Source organism: Chrysemys picta, chromosome 4 (genome assembly GCF_011386835.1).
Source record: "Chrysemys picta bellii isolate R12L10 chromosome 4, ASM1138683v2, whole genome shotgun sequence".
Taxonomy (NCBI): Eukaryota; Metazoa; Chordata; order Testudines; family Emydidae; genus Chrysemys; species Chrysemys picta.
Window position 1 is genome coordinate 58,286,581 of NC_088794.1, and position 13,962 is coordinate 58,300,542.

Sequence of the window (13,962 nt, forward strand, 5' to 3'; positions counted from 1 at the left end):
AATCTTCCCTGCTCGAAGGTTTACTGTTCTGTCTGCATGCAGGCGACTTGTACCTTTCCTCTGGGTTTTTAATTCCGTCTGCCGTCTGAGAATTCAGGATTAACAATAAATTGTGGAGTTGTTTGCAAGGTTGATCACAAAATTATCCTGCTCTCCCTTTAGTTTTTAGCCCTTTAATGAATGCGGTGTTCATGTCTTAGGGGTTGGTTTAGACTTTCTTTGAGAGGAGAAAGGGGGAATATTGGGTGGGGAAAGTTTTTGTTGTTGTTTTGTGGCTTTGTTTTGTTTTTTAGCCCTAGAATCAGAAAGAGGAAGGGAGCAGTTTTCTTCAGTGTCTCTATCTGTAAAATGGGAAGAAGAATACCTACTCCCATGTGGGTTGGGAAGACTAATTAGCTAATGGTTTTAGAGTTAACAAGTGGTGCTGAGAGAGTCAAAAAAGAGTTGATGTTAGTAATGATGGAAGGTGTAAAGTGCATATTAATATTTATTTTTGTGTATATTCAAGTTTATTTAACCCTGTAAACATTTAGCTTCTCCCTTGGTGATGGATGCTAGAGACAAACTTAAGATAGATGACGTATAGTGCTTTGGCTATATGTGTGTGTGTGTGTGTGTATATATATATATATGCAGGCGACTTGTACCTTTTCTTTAGGTTTTTAATTCCAAAGCCAAAGTGTGTGTGTGTGTGTGTTTGTGTGTGTATAGCCAAAGCACTGTGTGTGTGTGTGTGTAAACACACCCTGTCTTTATCTGCTTCAAGTTTTTCTATATCACCACTTCTATATTTACCTTGACTTTTTCTATATACACGCACTTAACTTTATGTGTGGTCTATCTGTATTTTAAGGGCTTTTTTTTTATAGCATCTCTATATTTTGCTTAGATTTTCACACACGCGTGTGCGCGCGCACACACACACAGATATGGGTGGTCTGGCTAGCTATATCTTCATTTTTTCTATAGCACCACTATCGGTATCAATCTCTTGTTTTTTCTATATACTCACACACACACACACACTTTTCTCTCTCTGTATGTATAGATCATCTATATAAATCTGTCATGGCTTTTTTTTAATACTAGTATCTAAGCACCTATGGACATGCTGAGATTAAATGGTGTGTAGGAGAAATACGGGGGTCAGTAGGGGACGTTTCTAAAGAGCATTAATGATAATCATATTTCAGCCATGGGTATTCTCCCCCTCGTCCCCATCCCCTGCAAAGTTGGAAGGAATTTCAAGGCTATTGTCTTATCTCTTTTAAAGTGTTTTTAAAACAATAGAAGACTTTATGGGAGGACTGTCTGGGCAAACACAAGCGGATATTTTTCAGGGTTTGGAAAGAGAAAGTCCAGCGTAATGTAAAGCTTTATGATTTAGGCTCAGAAAGGAATGTTTCGTTTTTTATCCCGCCTCAAATTATTTTTGGTGTATACATTGCTTTCATTTCTTATCATAATATTTATTTATTAAGGCCTTTTGGTTTCCAGTTCCATTTAAGCCTGGCCCAGAATTGCATTAAAATAGCAAAGTAAAATTCCATCCTGCAGAGACTTGACAGATCCCTTCAGGGGAAGACGGAGGAGGGGTGGGGAGAGACAAAACATTGGGCTAGATTCTCAACTGGGGTAAATCCAGAGATTTACCCCAGTTGATGATCTGCCCTCTCCCCATTTTAATTAAAAGAACCTTTCTGATCCAATGAGCTGATAAATTTAATTATTCTTGTAACTGTAGATTAGCGGGTAACTAATCTGTTATAATCAATTAATTCTGTAGCATACAATAGTAGCTGTTCTCATTGAGGATGTTTCCAGTGAATTGTGAGTGAAGAGTAGCTGTGAAAAAGTTTGAACTTGAGGATTAGATCCTTCTATATCGCTGGAAAGACCCGAGGTCTTGAACTAAATGGCATGGAGAGAGGGAGAGACAGGAAAAAAGTTGTACTTGGAAAGCATGGAGTATAAATTGCATATCACAGAGAAAAATCTATCCTCATTGGGAATCCAGTATCCACTGGCTTTCAGAATGAACAAGTCACTGTAGGTCTCTGGGAAACTGACATGTAAAAATTAGTGTGGTTAAGGCGTGTTTTACTGGGAGGTTTTGAAAAACAATGGGCCAGATCCGTGGCTGGTGTAAATCTATGAAGCTATGCTGTTTTACACCAGCTGAGGATATGGCATTGTATAAAATATTTCCTTTTTTTTTAAGGGCTCTTTAAAAATCTATTAACTTTGAAGCTTTTATCCTTCTAATGCTACCATCCAGGCAACTGTCTTAAAAGCTGGAGGCAGTTCATCTCCACATTATGGGTTTGCCTTCATTTTAATAAACAATCTCAGCATTTGTAGGGCTTGCTGACTTATTCATAACTGTGAATTATCCGTTGGAAGTTTAGTCTGAAAGAAAGGAACAAATTTAGTACAATCATCCTCCAGGCCTCACTTAAGTGGAGCCAGTGTCTGGAAGAGCTTTGGACCTCTGGGGAACTTGTCAGGTCTGTTTAGGCAGGGAAAGGCAGGGGAATTAATAGAAAACCAAATAATCTGGGTTTAATTAACAGATAGACAAAAGAAGATGCTGGCAAGCCGAGAATTATATGTACCAAGTTGCTACTAAGGTCTGCGTTCCTCCCATAAACCCATGGATAAACTGGTCAAAGAGTATATTTCAGGATACTTTGGAAGCCAGAGCTATATGTCAAGTCTCCTTTTGTACTCAAGAGCTGATAAATTCACCCATTCTTGTTTATTCCGTTGTCTACCTGTTAAACCATTTTACGATCCATAAGAGCGTGACATGGAAGTCACCTGCTCTACTGCGGGGCTTCACTCTTGTAAATAAGCCACAAGTGCAAGCCAACCTCTAACGACTGGGGGTCAGGAGAACATAAGAATGGCCTTACTGGGTTAGACCAAAGGTCCATCTAGCCCAGTATCCTGTCTTCTGACAGTGGCCAGTGCCAGGTGCCCCAGAGGGAATGAACAGAACAGGGAATCATCAAGTGTCGCCCATTCCCAGCTTCTTTCTCCCAGGAAATCTTTCCTCCGGAACAGGTCATCCCATCACTGCCTCCTGCAGGGTGTCTTGCACCTTCCTCTGAAGCAGCTGGTGCCAGCCTCTCTGAGATGGAATTCTGAGCCAGATGTGGACCCATTGTCTGATCCAGTCTGGCAGTTCCTATGGTCCTAGGTAATCATGCTTCTCCTTTAGATTCTCCCTTAAGTCATTGAGCTGCAGCCTCCACATTTTCAGAAGCAATGCAAAATTGCATTTGCCCTTTGATAGGCAAAATTCAGAAAGAAAATAAGGTGGGGGAGGGGGTGAATAGAGCATCTATCAAAGGATTCTGCTACTTCGTTCTTAATACCAGGGTTGCAAACACTAGCTAGTGCAAAGTCTAATACAGACCCTGTACAAATGCAGTAAAGCAAAATCTTGTGTGTGTGCGTACGCGGACGCATGCATGCACATGTGTGTTAAATAGAGACAGAATGCATAGCCTAAATAATTGTTAATCTACAAGTAAAAGCATTAATTAGCCTCCTTTCTTAAATATCTATAAAGACATAATACTTTCCTGGCTCCAGTTTGCACTAGAAGGAAAAGATCTTTCAGCCTCCCATCAAGAATCTTCCTTATCTACCCAGAGGCATTAATCTCCAGTATTATTACGAAGATGCTGATTGCAGATGGGTTTCTGGAGTAATGGGTTGGGTTCTCTTTTAATGGGAGTGCACCTGCAGGGCTCAGAGCATGGGGAATTTTCAAGAATATAATTTATATGATTGCAGAGAAAAGACACTCCCCTCCCATCTCGGTGTAACCTTTTCCCCCCACTCCTCCTCTTTCCTCCACCCCCTGCTTATGCCCTGGAAAAGTCAGAGTATTATAATCACGCTCCCCCTGCCGCCACGCTAAAATATGAAATATAAAACTGTAAACATTTCAACATGCAGCAGTTCAAAGGAAATCTTTGATTGAGGGCATCTAACATGCCTGTACTTAGATTTAATAAAAAGGGGGGTAATGGGGAGGGAAAACGACTTTTTTTTTTGTAACTGACAACTGGAGTATAAATATCCAGACACCTTGAATCATCCTGTGCTGAGGTGCATTGCTGTCTCCGAACGGTAGAGGATTTTTATTTATTTATTGTTCTGAGCAGAAAGTCACACTGGAGTAATCTATCTGGGAAAAAATATGCATGAATAACTTTACCCTTCACTTTCAAAATTATAAGTCTCTAGAGAGGCGTTCGGAAAAGCTTGTGATGGTAAAGAAGGTTTGCTCTGTCTCACAATGTGAAACTAGCCCCAGTGCGCCATCCAGACTGACCTTTAGTTAAGGCCCTTTTCCCTTCTGGAGATCATGTGACCATCAGTTTCTAAACATAAAAATTTTTAAAAGGAAAGTTTGATTAGTTTAAAAAATCCACTATCCAAACTTGGGGGGACAAAACCAAAACAAAAATCCCATCGTAACAAACACTCCTATTTTCTTAAAGAATTAAGGGCTGGTGCATTTTAGAATAGTTGCATCTAAATGGATTTAAAATGGTCTGTTAAACTGGTGCAAAACCCTCCTGGTGTAGACTGGATTGGAAGTAGAAGTGGGTTTAAATCGGCACAGCTTTTCCAATGCAGATCAGCTCACAGGGACTGAGGCTTGGTCTACACTAACCCCCCAAATCGAACTAAGGTACGCAACTTCAGCTACGTGAATAACGTAGCTGAAGTTCGAAGTACCTTAGTTTGATCTTACCTCGGTCCACACGCGGCAGGCAGGCTCCCCCGTCGACTCCGCGGTACTCCTCTCGTCCAGCTGGAGTACCGCAGTCGACGGCGAGCACTTCCGGGTTCGACTTATCGCGTCCAGACAAGACGCGATAAGTCGAACCCAGAAGTTCGATTGCCAGCCGCCGAACTAGCGGCTGGGTATAGACGTACCCTGAGTCTGATCTCCTGCGTGCTGGTGTGAAATTGGTATGAAGGAGAGGACCCAAACAATGATTAACATTTGCCATCCTCTCCAGAGCAGAGCGAATTATTTAAAAAAATAGCTTGGGGGTGTTGTAACATGTTAAAGAAACAAACCTTGGGGGGAGACAAGCACGAAAACCACAAAGAAATTTACAAAAGAAAGACCAGCTTGTAGTGAGGCGTTGGAGATTGCACAGCACAAACTGTGGGGCCGGGACGGCGCGGGGAGCCACGGAGCCACAGGCTGATTATAAAAAGCCATGAGCGCTCGTCAGCAATAAAACAGAAGAGCAAGGAGTAATGGTGGAAAAACCTGATGAAAGGCTCAGCACTGCCTCCTACCCCGACCATTGAGTAAGGGAGCCCTGGGTATTACGGGGGTCAGCTGATGGGCCACTTGAGATCGGACTGTAAAATTGTTGCTTTGTGGCCAAATTCAGCTCTGTTACATGGAGTTATCAAGCCGTAATGCTGTCAAAGCCACTCCGTGACTGAGAGCAGAATTTGCCCATTCATTGTCACAGTTCCCCTCATAGGAACCTGCACACAAAAGAAGTAGCAATGTACCATAAACATGGCACACAGGAGCGTTGCTGCCCCAACGTCATCGTTGAATAGTCTCTCTTCTTTACATAAGGGAGGGTGTTATTGAGGAGGAAACATGGCTAGTGGATAGGACCCTGGACTAGGCTGCAGGAAACCTGGGTTCAAATCCTTGAGCAAGTCACTTCATCTCCCTTTGCTGACTGTAAAATGGGGGATAACCCCTCTTGGGGCTCCGTGAAAAGACAATCCCTTATTGATTGTAAGGTGCTAAGATGTGGGGATGAGAGTCCCATGCTGTGGGATGACTCCTTCGGTGCCTTAGGTGTGATGAGAAAGCTGCTGCTGCCCTGAGATGGGCTGACCACGGTGAATTCATCCTTCCTTCTGTGGCAGGGGCCAGGCGGTGATGGAGAGCGGCAAGGGAGGAGAGGAGCACATGGCAGCATACGTGCTAGCCAGCAAAAGGCCTGGTTTTGCCCAATAAGCAGTTACCATTCCTAGTGCAGGTGTTAGGAATTCTGCCCTCCTGCTGCATAAAATAGTGCTCACAACAAGCCTGTTACTCCTGTTCTCTGCTGGTGGCTTCAGTGGGTACGTCTACACAGCAGCTTGGCGGGTGTGTCCCAGTGTGGGTAGAAAGACAAGCAATATGGTTGCAGTGGCATGGGTGGGCAGGCCCACCCAATCCCCAGGGTCCCTCCCCGGGTGGCTAGCCCATGCTGCCATGTCTGCTCTGCTCTTTTTAATGCACTAGCTTGTGCAGAGCTAGCGTGTCTGTCTGCCCACACTAGGAAGCACTCGGCCAGCTGCTGTGTAGACATACCCTATGGAGTGACTCCTGATTTATGCAAGGGAAAGAGAAAGGGCGGTCGGGCCCAGAGCATCTCTGCACTCTCACTCCCTTCCCCCAGTAGCACAACATAGGATTTTACCCTTAGAGATTGTGTCTGAGATTTTCATGACCCTTTAATTTTAATGGGAACTGGGTGTCCAAACTGGATGGCTTTGGAAATCTCAGCCTAGCAACAAGGGTACTTTCAAAGCAGTGCGGTCCCTTCTGATTGGTGTGGCAGGACAGTCTTGTGGGTAGAGCACAGGACTAGGAGTCAGGACACCTGCCCTGACTTGCTGTTCAGCTGTAGGCAAATCACTCTTTGCCTCCCCATGCTTCAAGTTCCCCTATCTGTGAAATGGGAATAATACCCCATCAGGGCGGGAAGGGAGAGAGGGCATGAAAGCCTGAGTAGTGCTTTGAGCCACAGGCAAGGAAGGCCATCGCGAAGGCCACTGGCTTGTTGTCATCTGTTGGAAGTGCACATAAATGCCTGCTCCATCCGCCAGATTTTCAGAAGAGCTCAGAATGTTGGGTGCTGGTCACGTGACAATCTGGCTTCACGCGTCTACTTGAGTCACCAAATGCAGGGCCTAGCTAACGCTGGAAAGCCCTGGGGGTAGTGTTTGAGATTTGAACTCTGAGTCTTTGACTGCACATGTCCATTGCCTGTGGGTGTCTCTCCCCCTTCTCTCTTAGCTTTGTAACCCACCGTGGCCTCTAAGGTTGCCAGTTTTGTTTGCACGTATTCCTGGAGGTTTCATCATGTGATATAATCTTTGATTCCTGAAGACTCTAGGACAATCCTGGAGGGATGACAACCCTGTTGCCCTCTCCCAAAAAACAAGGCTCTGTAGAGAGTTGTCTGGGGAAGCACTGAGCTCTGAGGCCTCCTGATAAACCGTTCTACTACAAAGAGACTCAGCCTGCCAGCTTCTTTAGAGATGCCTCCAGAGTACATTCTGAGCTCGTGAGGTCTGTTTCTGGAGGAAGGGGCCATGTGTTCAGGCCGTTTCATCGTCTTTCAGATGAAGCAGCGCGTTGTCCTGTGACCAGACCTTTTAAGTGCAATACAAATTGCCCTCCCGAGTCCTTCTGCTCCCTGGCTGTGCTGTGCGCCAAACAAATGATTAATAAACTGCACCGCAGTGTCTGAGGTGGTTCTTAATACCCTGGTGAAAAGGGCTCCTGAAGTTATAAAGCTTAAATTTGGCATTAAGGCTGAGTGGAAACTTAATGAGGCTGCCAACAACTACACACACAAGTGTGTGCGCACACGCACACACGGAAAGGCTGTTAACTTTATTTTTATATAGTATATATATTTAATTTAAAAGAAAAATCTGAAGCTCTTAGAGAGAGATGAAAATTACAGCATTTTTGTTTGTATTGGAGTTGTTTTTGCCACCACCCCGGCTTTGCAAATTGATTTGGGCTTTTAGCCTAGAGATTAAAAACGTATTGGCGCTTTTTTTTTTTTTTTTTTTTTTGTCTTAACACAAAAAAGAAGGAGGAGAAAGGACCCTAGCCAGGCTTTTTAAAAAATAAATAAATAAATAAAGCTGGTAGCATGGATAATGTGGCCTAGTGGATGAAGCACTGGACTGGGATTCAGGAGATCTGTGTTCTGTTCTTGGCTCTGCTACTAGCCTGCTGGGTGACCTTGGGCAAGTAACATCTCTTTGTGCCTCAGTTTTCCCATCTGTAAAATAGGGATAATAATAGTGACCTCTTTTGAAAAGCGCTTTGAGATCTGATGATGAAAAGTGGCTGCATAAGAGCTAGGTATTATGATGTGTATGTACAGTGGAACCTTGGAACGTCTAGCACCACTGCAGTACAAATAGGGCGGAAGCGAGGGACCACTGGTTAGGGTATTAGCCAGGGGCGCTGGAGATCTGGATTCAGTCCTTGCTCTGCCACAGACTTTCTGCGTCCCCTTGGACAAGTCACTTAGGGTCCGTCTACACAGGGCTAAAAGTCCCATGGTGAGCCTGGATTAGCTGACTCAGTCTCATGGGGCTTGGGCTGCGGGGCTAAAAATTGCTGTGTAGACGTTTGGGCTTGGGCTGCAGCCTGAGCTCTGGGACCCTCCCCCATCGCCAGTTATTTAGGTGCCCAGATGGAAGCTGGGCTCTCTTGAAAATCCAGCACTAAGTGGGGACGCTGAGCCCTTCTGAAAATTCTGGCCTTGGTGTTTACGCTTTTCATATCTTTGCAGTCGTAAGAGAGGGCAATGCTGGTTTTGATTTTGCCTACAGTAGTCTGCATTTCCTTTGCTAACCAGGTCACTGATCCTTGCGCTCCCGTTTCTTAGGAATGCCACACATCCTTGGATCTGCCAGCATGGTCCTAGGGCACAACATCCTGTCTTACCTTCCTGCTCCTGTATGAACAGCCAGCAGACACTTTAGCTTGCTAGGTAGCGTAGGTATTTACAGGGCCCCCATTAATGCAGTATCTGAGTGCCAGGCAATTTCTAATGTAGTTTTCCTTGTGACAGGCCTAGAAGCTATTGTCCTCACTGTGCAGATAAGGAATTGAGGCACAGAGACGTAAGGCTAGATTTTAAAATGTATTTAGGTGCCTAAAGGTGAAGATAAATGCCTAGGTGCCTAACTCCCTTTGGAAAGCCCACTTGGCACCTAGCTATCTGTACCTTTGGGTGCCTAAAGACCTCTAGAAATTTGGCCCTAAGTGACATGACCAAAATCTGTGATGGAGCAGGGAATTGAGCCCAGATCTCCCAAGTCCCAGGTTAGCACCCAAATCACTAGTGACTAGATTATCATTTCTCGGTCGGCAGTGCAGAGGGGGGTGGGTCCAGACAGCAACCCCTAGTCATGAGCTCACTCTGTAGACTCCCCTTGCTCTCTGTACTCAGAGTGGAGCAGCAGCAGGGAGCTACCAGCCGACAGAGTTTGGGCTGTCAGCATGAATAGGAGCTGGGAGGGAGAAGGGGTGGGCTGTGGCTCAAGAGGTGTGTGAGCACAGGGGGCCTTCCCCACCCCCACCCCAAGTTTCTTACTGTATTTATTTTTGCCTTAGTGCTTTGAGGCTGTTTGCTCCAGGAACCTCTGTCCTTGGTGTTTTGTTTTTGTTTCTGACCGGCGGCCACCCCTCTGGGGCCATGTCTCTGCTCCTTTGGTGGGTGCAGAGGCCCCAAGGGTGCTCAAAAGTGCGGGCTGTCCCCCTGGCTAGGGAGCAACCCAAATAACTTCCCCTCAGCTTTTCCTTCTGCTTCTCCACTGCCCCATTCTCCTCCTGAGTGACACACAAAATTCCATTTGGGGCAGGCCGTGTCCTAGGCATGTGCTATGGTTGCCACTTCCCAGAACCCTTTGCTGCTGCTGGGTGTCCACTAGCACCTGGCCACGTGAAAGGGGAGAGAGAGACAGTGAAGAAGAAATTGTATCCTCACCTTCAGGTACACAAATGCTTCTTTCCCCCCACCCCCTTAGTGTGGCACCAGTCTTGGACCCATCCCACTGTGGGCCTGGTAGTGATAAGTGTTAATAATTTAGTCCTTGGTCAGGATCAGTGTAGGCACTAGCGCTACCCAGAGGGAGCTGCTGGCAGGATATTCTCCATGAGGGCCCATAGGATTCACTCTTCACATGTTGGTCCAAAATAGCCCGTGTGTCTCAACCTGCTGGTAAGCTGCAAAGTCTGCCCGTGTTCAGCAGGCGTTTGAGGAGGGCTGTGGGTGGGGGTCTGTCTCTCAGGAATTTACAGGGTGGCTGGAGGTTTTGATCTGGTCTCTGAGACGTTCCAGTGACAGTGGATGGGAGGAGAATGTGCTGGTGTGATTTTTTTTGCATTGGATTTTTAACTTCTTTGCCCAGAGCCTGGTATAGGTGGTGCCCCTGTTTTCCTTGCAATCAAAATAAGGCCTGGTCTATGCTTAAAAGTTAGGTCAACATCACTCTGGCACTCCCTGTGTGTTGTGGCTGTGCCGATCTAACCCCCGGTGTAAATGTGTCTCGTGCACCTAATCACCACTGCTTGGAGAGGTGGATTACCTATGGCAAAGGAAGAACCCTTTCTGTCGCTAGACAAAGTGTCTACAGCGGCACAGCTACAGCACCCATAGTGTAGACGTGGCCTAAGTGAATTGTCTTGCAGCCTGGGCTGAGCCGGCGTCCAGATGAGTTGCTGTGTTCTAATTGTCTAGACGCGGCTGGGAACGGTCACATAGTGAAAGTTTGTGTCAGCTGGTTTACCCAGCACCTGAATTCATCCTGATGAGGCTGATAAGTCTGGCTTTGCCTGGCGATGGAGCTGCGCAGAAGAGTGTGGGGCTGCTAGGCAGAGCTCCTCTGGGAACGGAGCTGTATAGTCTCTCTCTCCTCATGTGTATTCACTAGTTCTTGGTGCCTCCATTTTTTGGATGGATTTTTGAATTCATCTGGAGGTCTAGCGGCTCATCCCCATTGCAAACCCATAGGATCCAGCTGGGTTCCCATAATTAGCACCTACTTCTAATCATTTAGGTTGAAGTAGGTAGCAGTGACTTTACACAAGAACAAATGACTCCAGCCATTTCAACCCCAAAATGTTCTCTCCTTCGTTGGAGGTTTTTAAGGCCCGGCTTGACAAAGCCCTGGCTGGGATGATTTAGTTGGGAATTGGTCCTGCTTTGAGCAGGGGGTTGGACTAGATGACCTCCTGAGGTCCCTTCCAACCCTGAGATTCTATGATTCTATGATTCTATGATCCTTCCTCATGCTCCTAATTATGAGCCCAACTCATGGTCAGGACCCCATTGTGCTGTATACACAGAACAGATGTCAAATGTCAAGTGCTCGCTGTGTCAGGAAAGGATATTTCACACAGGAACTTCCTTCACCCAGAATGCTAGAAAAAACCTAAGTCTGAGCCTGGATTTGAGAGCTGAGACTAAAAGGACTTTCTTTCATCAAGGGGAAGCATCACATAGGTTGTGTCCTACGTTTGAGAGAGAGAGAGAGAGGATTTTACAAAAGCAAATATGAACAGAAACATCAATGGGATGTTGAAAACATTCTGCTCACATGGTCTAATAATCGAAACCCTCCTGCCTTCCAAAGTGCTGGAAACGCAAACAGCAATGTCGTGCCTAGAGCTTGTCAAAATTTTTCAACTGACATTTTTTTCCTGCAGAAAAACAGGGTTGCATTGTTGTTTTTTTGTGAGCAGTTTTTGAAAGGAAGTTAACTAAAAATGTTTGTTTCAAATTGAAACTGGTGTTTCATTTTGGTTTTCAAAAAACAACAATTTTCCAGGATTTTGATGTTCTGAAATATGGGATTTTTAGGGGGAGCGGAGGTTTCCTTTGCCAGTGAATGAATTGTATAGAGGAATTTGAGTGCGATGTTTGTTTGTTTTTTGTTTTCCCCATACAGTAACTTCTCAACAACTGGTGTTGCTCAGCGCCTCTGAAAATCAGGCTGCTTTTACTTAGGTGTTTAAATGTGGATCGGGGAGCCTCAGTTTAGCCTCCTGGGTTTGTAAATTTTGGCCAAAGGTCTTTTGTTCTCTGTATAGTGCCCACGGGCTCCTGGTCCGTGACTAGTGCTCAGAAGGAGGAGAGCAAGGTGATCTTGTGCTTTGAAGCATCAGACTTGGAGTAAAGAGATCTGGGTGACTGTGCCGTGAACGCCCTGTGCACTTTTTGAGCCAGTCGTTTCCAGCACTTTCAAGCACCCACCGGGGCCGCTGAAGGCCAATGGAACCCCAAGTGCTCAGCACTTCTGAAAAGCCAGACCTTTGTGTCCGTGCCTCAGTTTCCTCATCTGTAAACTGATGCTTCCCTACTTCTGCAAGGCACAATCGGTTAGTGTCTGAAAACTGCTGTGAAGATGGCAGCCGTGCCTAAGTGCTGAGTCTTGCTATTCTTAGCATCCCTTTCAATGCGATGAAAAAGGTTACATGGAGTTGAATATTCCTTTGAAAGTCTAATTGCAGCTGGACACGATGCCAAATGGTGAGTTATGGTAATTCCAGTGCTTCCTCCTGCACTGAATGGCTCTTTGAGTGAAAAGTGTTTTAGCTGCAGCCTTGTGAATCCTCCCCTTCTCCCTCGTAGCAGGCACGACGCAGGTCCCCAACTCTGTGGTACCGGCTGAGAGAGTGTTTGCAACCCGTGCCAGTGGCGGTTTGCTGGGGCACAAGACGCCCTTGTCTGTACTAAGGGGCATCTCTGGCCTTTGCATAAGACTCCGGCGTCCTGTGTCTCCCCAGGGGCAGCATGTCAGGTCTGCGGATCGGTGTGGGCAGCAGCAAGAGCGTTGAAGCGGAAGGAAAAGGTTAGGGGGACTCTGCGTGTCCTGCAGCGACCATTAGCCTTTAACTTGGGATCCCTTCACCGCAGCCTGAGCCACGGGTTCCTGGCTCTGTATACCTGAGGGGTTGGAACCGCTCCCGTTCCGTGGCGAGCTCTCTGAGCCCCTAGTCTCCTTTAGGAAATGTGGTCGTGGAGTTCTCTGTGTGATCCTGTGTGGAAGTCTCGGCTCTGTTCCCGGGAGCTGGGAAATATGACTCGGGGAAGGATGAACTTGACACTTTTGTGGGGTTTTGCAGGTTTTTCCATCTTGTTTTTATTTGCAGACGTTTTTAATTTTAAAAGTGGTGCCCGTGTCTTGGGTGCATGCGCCCTTGGGGGCAGGGTGAGGGGGGTGTATTTCCACAATAAAATGCCTGGCTCTGCTTGGGAGGAAATGACCTTCCCCCTTTCTCCCGTAGAACTGTAAGGAACTTTGGGCCAAATCCCGAACTCAGCTATGTTCATGTAAATCAGGAGTAATGACATTTAAATCAGTGGAATTGCCCTGGAGTTACACCAGCGTGAGTGGAAAAAGAATCTGACCCTTCTTCCCTTCCATCTGTGTCTAAGACCCCTGTGTCCGAGGGGTTCCCTGCAGTGGAGCAGATGCTAGTTCTAAGCTACAGCGTTGTCTTTGGCTCTGTGGAAGCCCTTTCATCTTCACCTGTTGTTGGAGGGTCTGCGGCGGCAGCTGCCCTGTTGGAACTACACAGTTTCATAGGAATATGGGGGTGGGAAATCCCAGGAATGTGGAAGGTTTGGACTAGCCCTAGGCAGTCCCGTGGCTTGGACACCTCGCCTCTGACCCGGAGGAAATCCTATGACCGGGGGCAGCCTGCCAGGTGAGTGGGGAGAGGCTGGAGAGCACATGGGCCTAGCTCCCCATCGGGGACCGGCCTGTGCACTCAGCTGTGCCCAGGCACGACACTGGGGGCTGGATCCAGCTGTGCCATAGAATCATAGAATATCAGGGTTGGAAAGGACTCAGGAGGTCATCTAGTCCAACCCCCTGCTCAAAGCAGCACCAATCCCCAACTAAAGCATCCCAGCCAGGGCTTTGTCAAGCCGGACCTTAAAAACCCCTAAGGAAGGAGATTCCACCACCTCCCTAGGGAACCCATTCCAGTGCTTCACCACCCTCCTAGTGAAATCGTTTTTCCTAATATCCAACCTAGACCTCCCTCACTGCAACTTGAGACCATTACTCCTCATTCTGTCATTTGCCAAGCTCCATCCTCTTTGGAACACCTCTTCAGGTAGTTGAAGGCTGCTATCAAATCCCCCCATA

The 13,962-nt window shown here is 46.5% G+C and overlaps 1 protein-coding gene across 5 annotated transcripts in view; it reads left to right on the top strand.

The window, feature by feature from the left end:
* Positions 1-13,962, top strand: part of LOC135983048 (kinesin-like protein KIF21B) — a 50,870-nt gene that overhangs the window by 18,754 nt on the left and 18,154 nt on the right. The window lies entirely within an intron of this gene.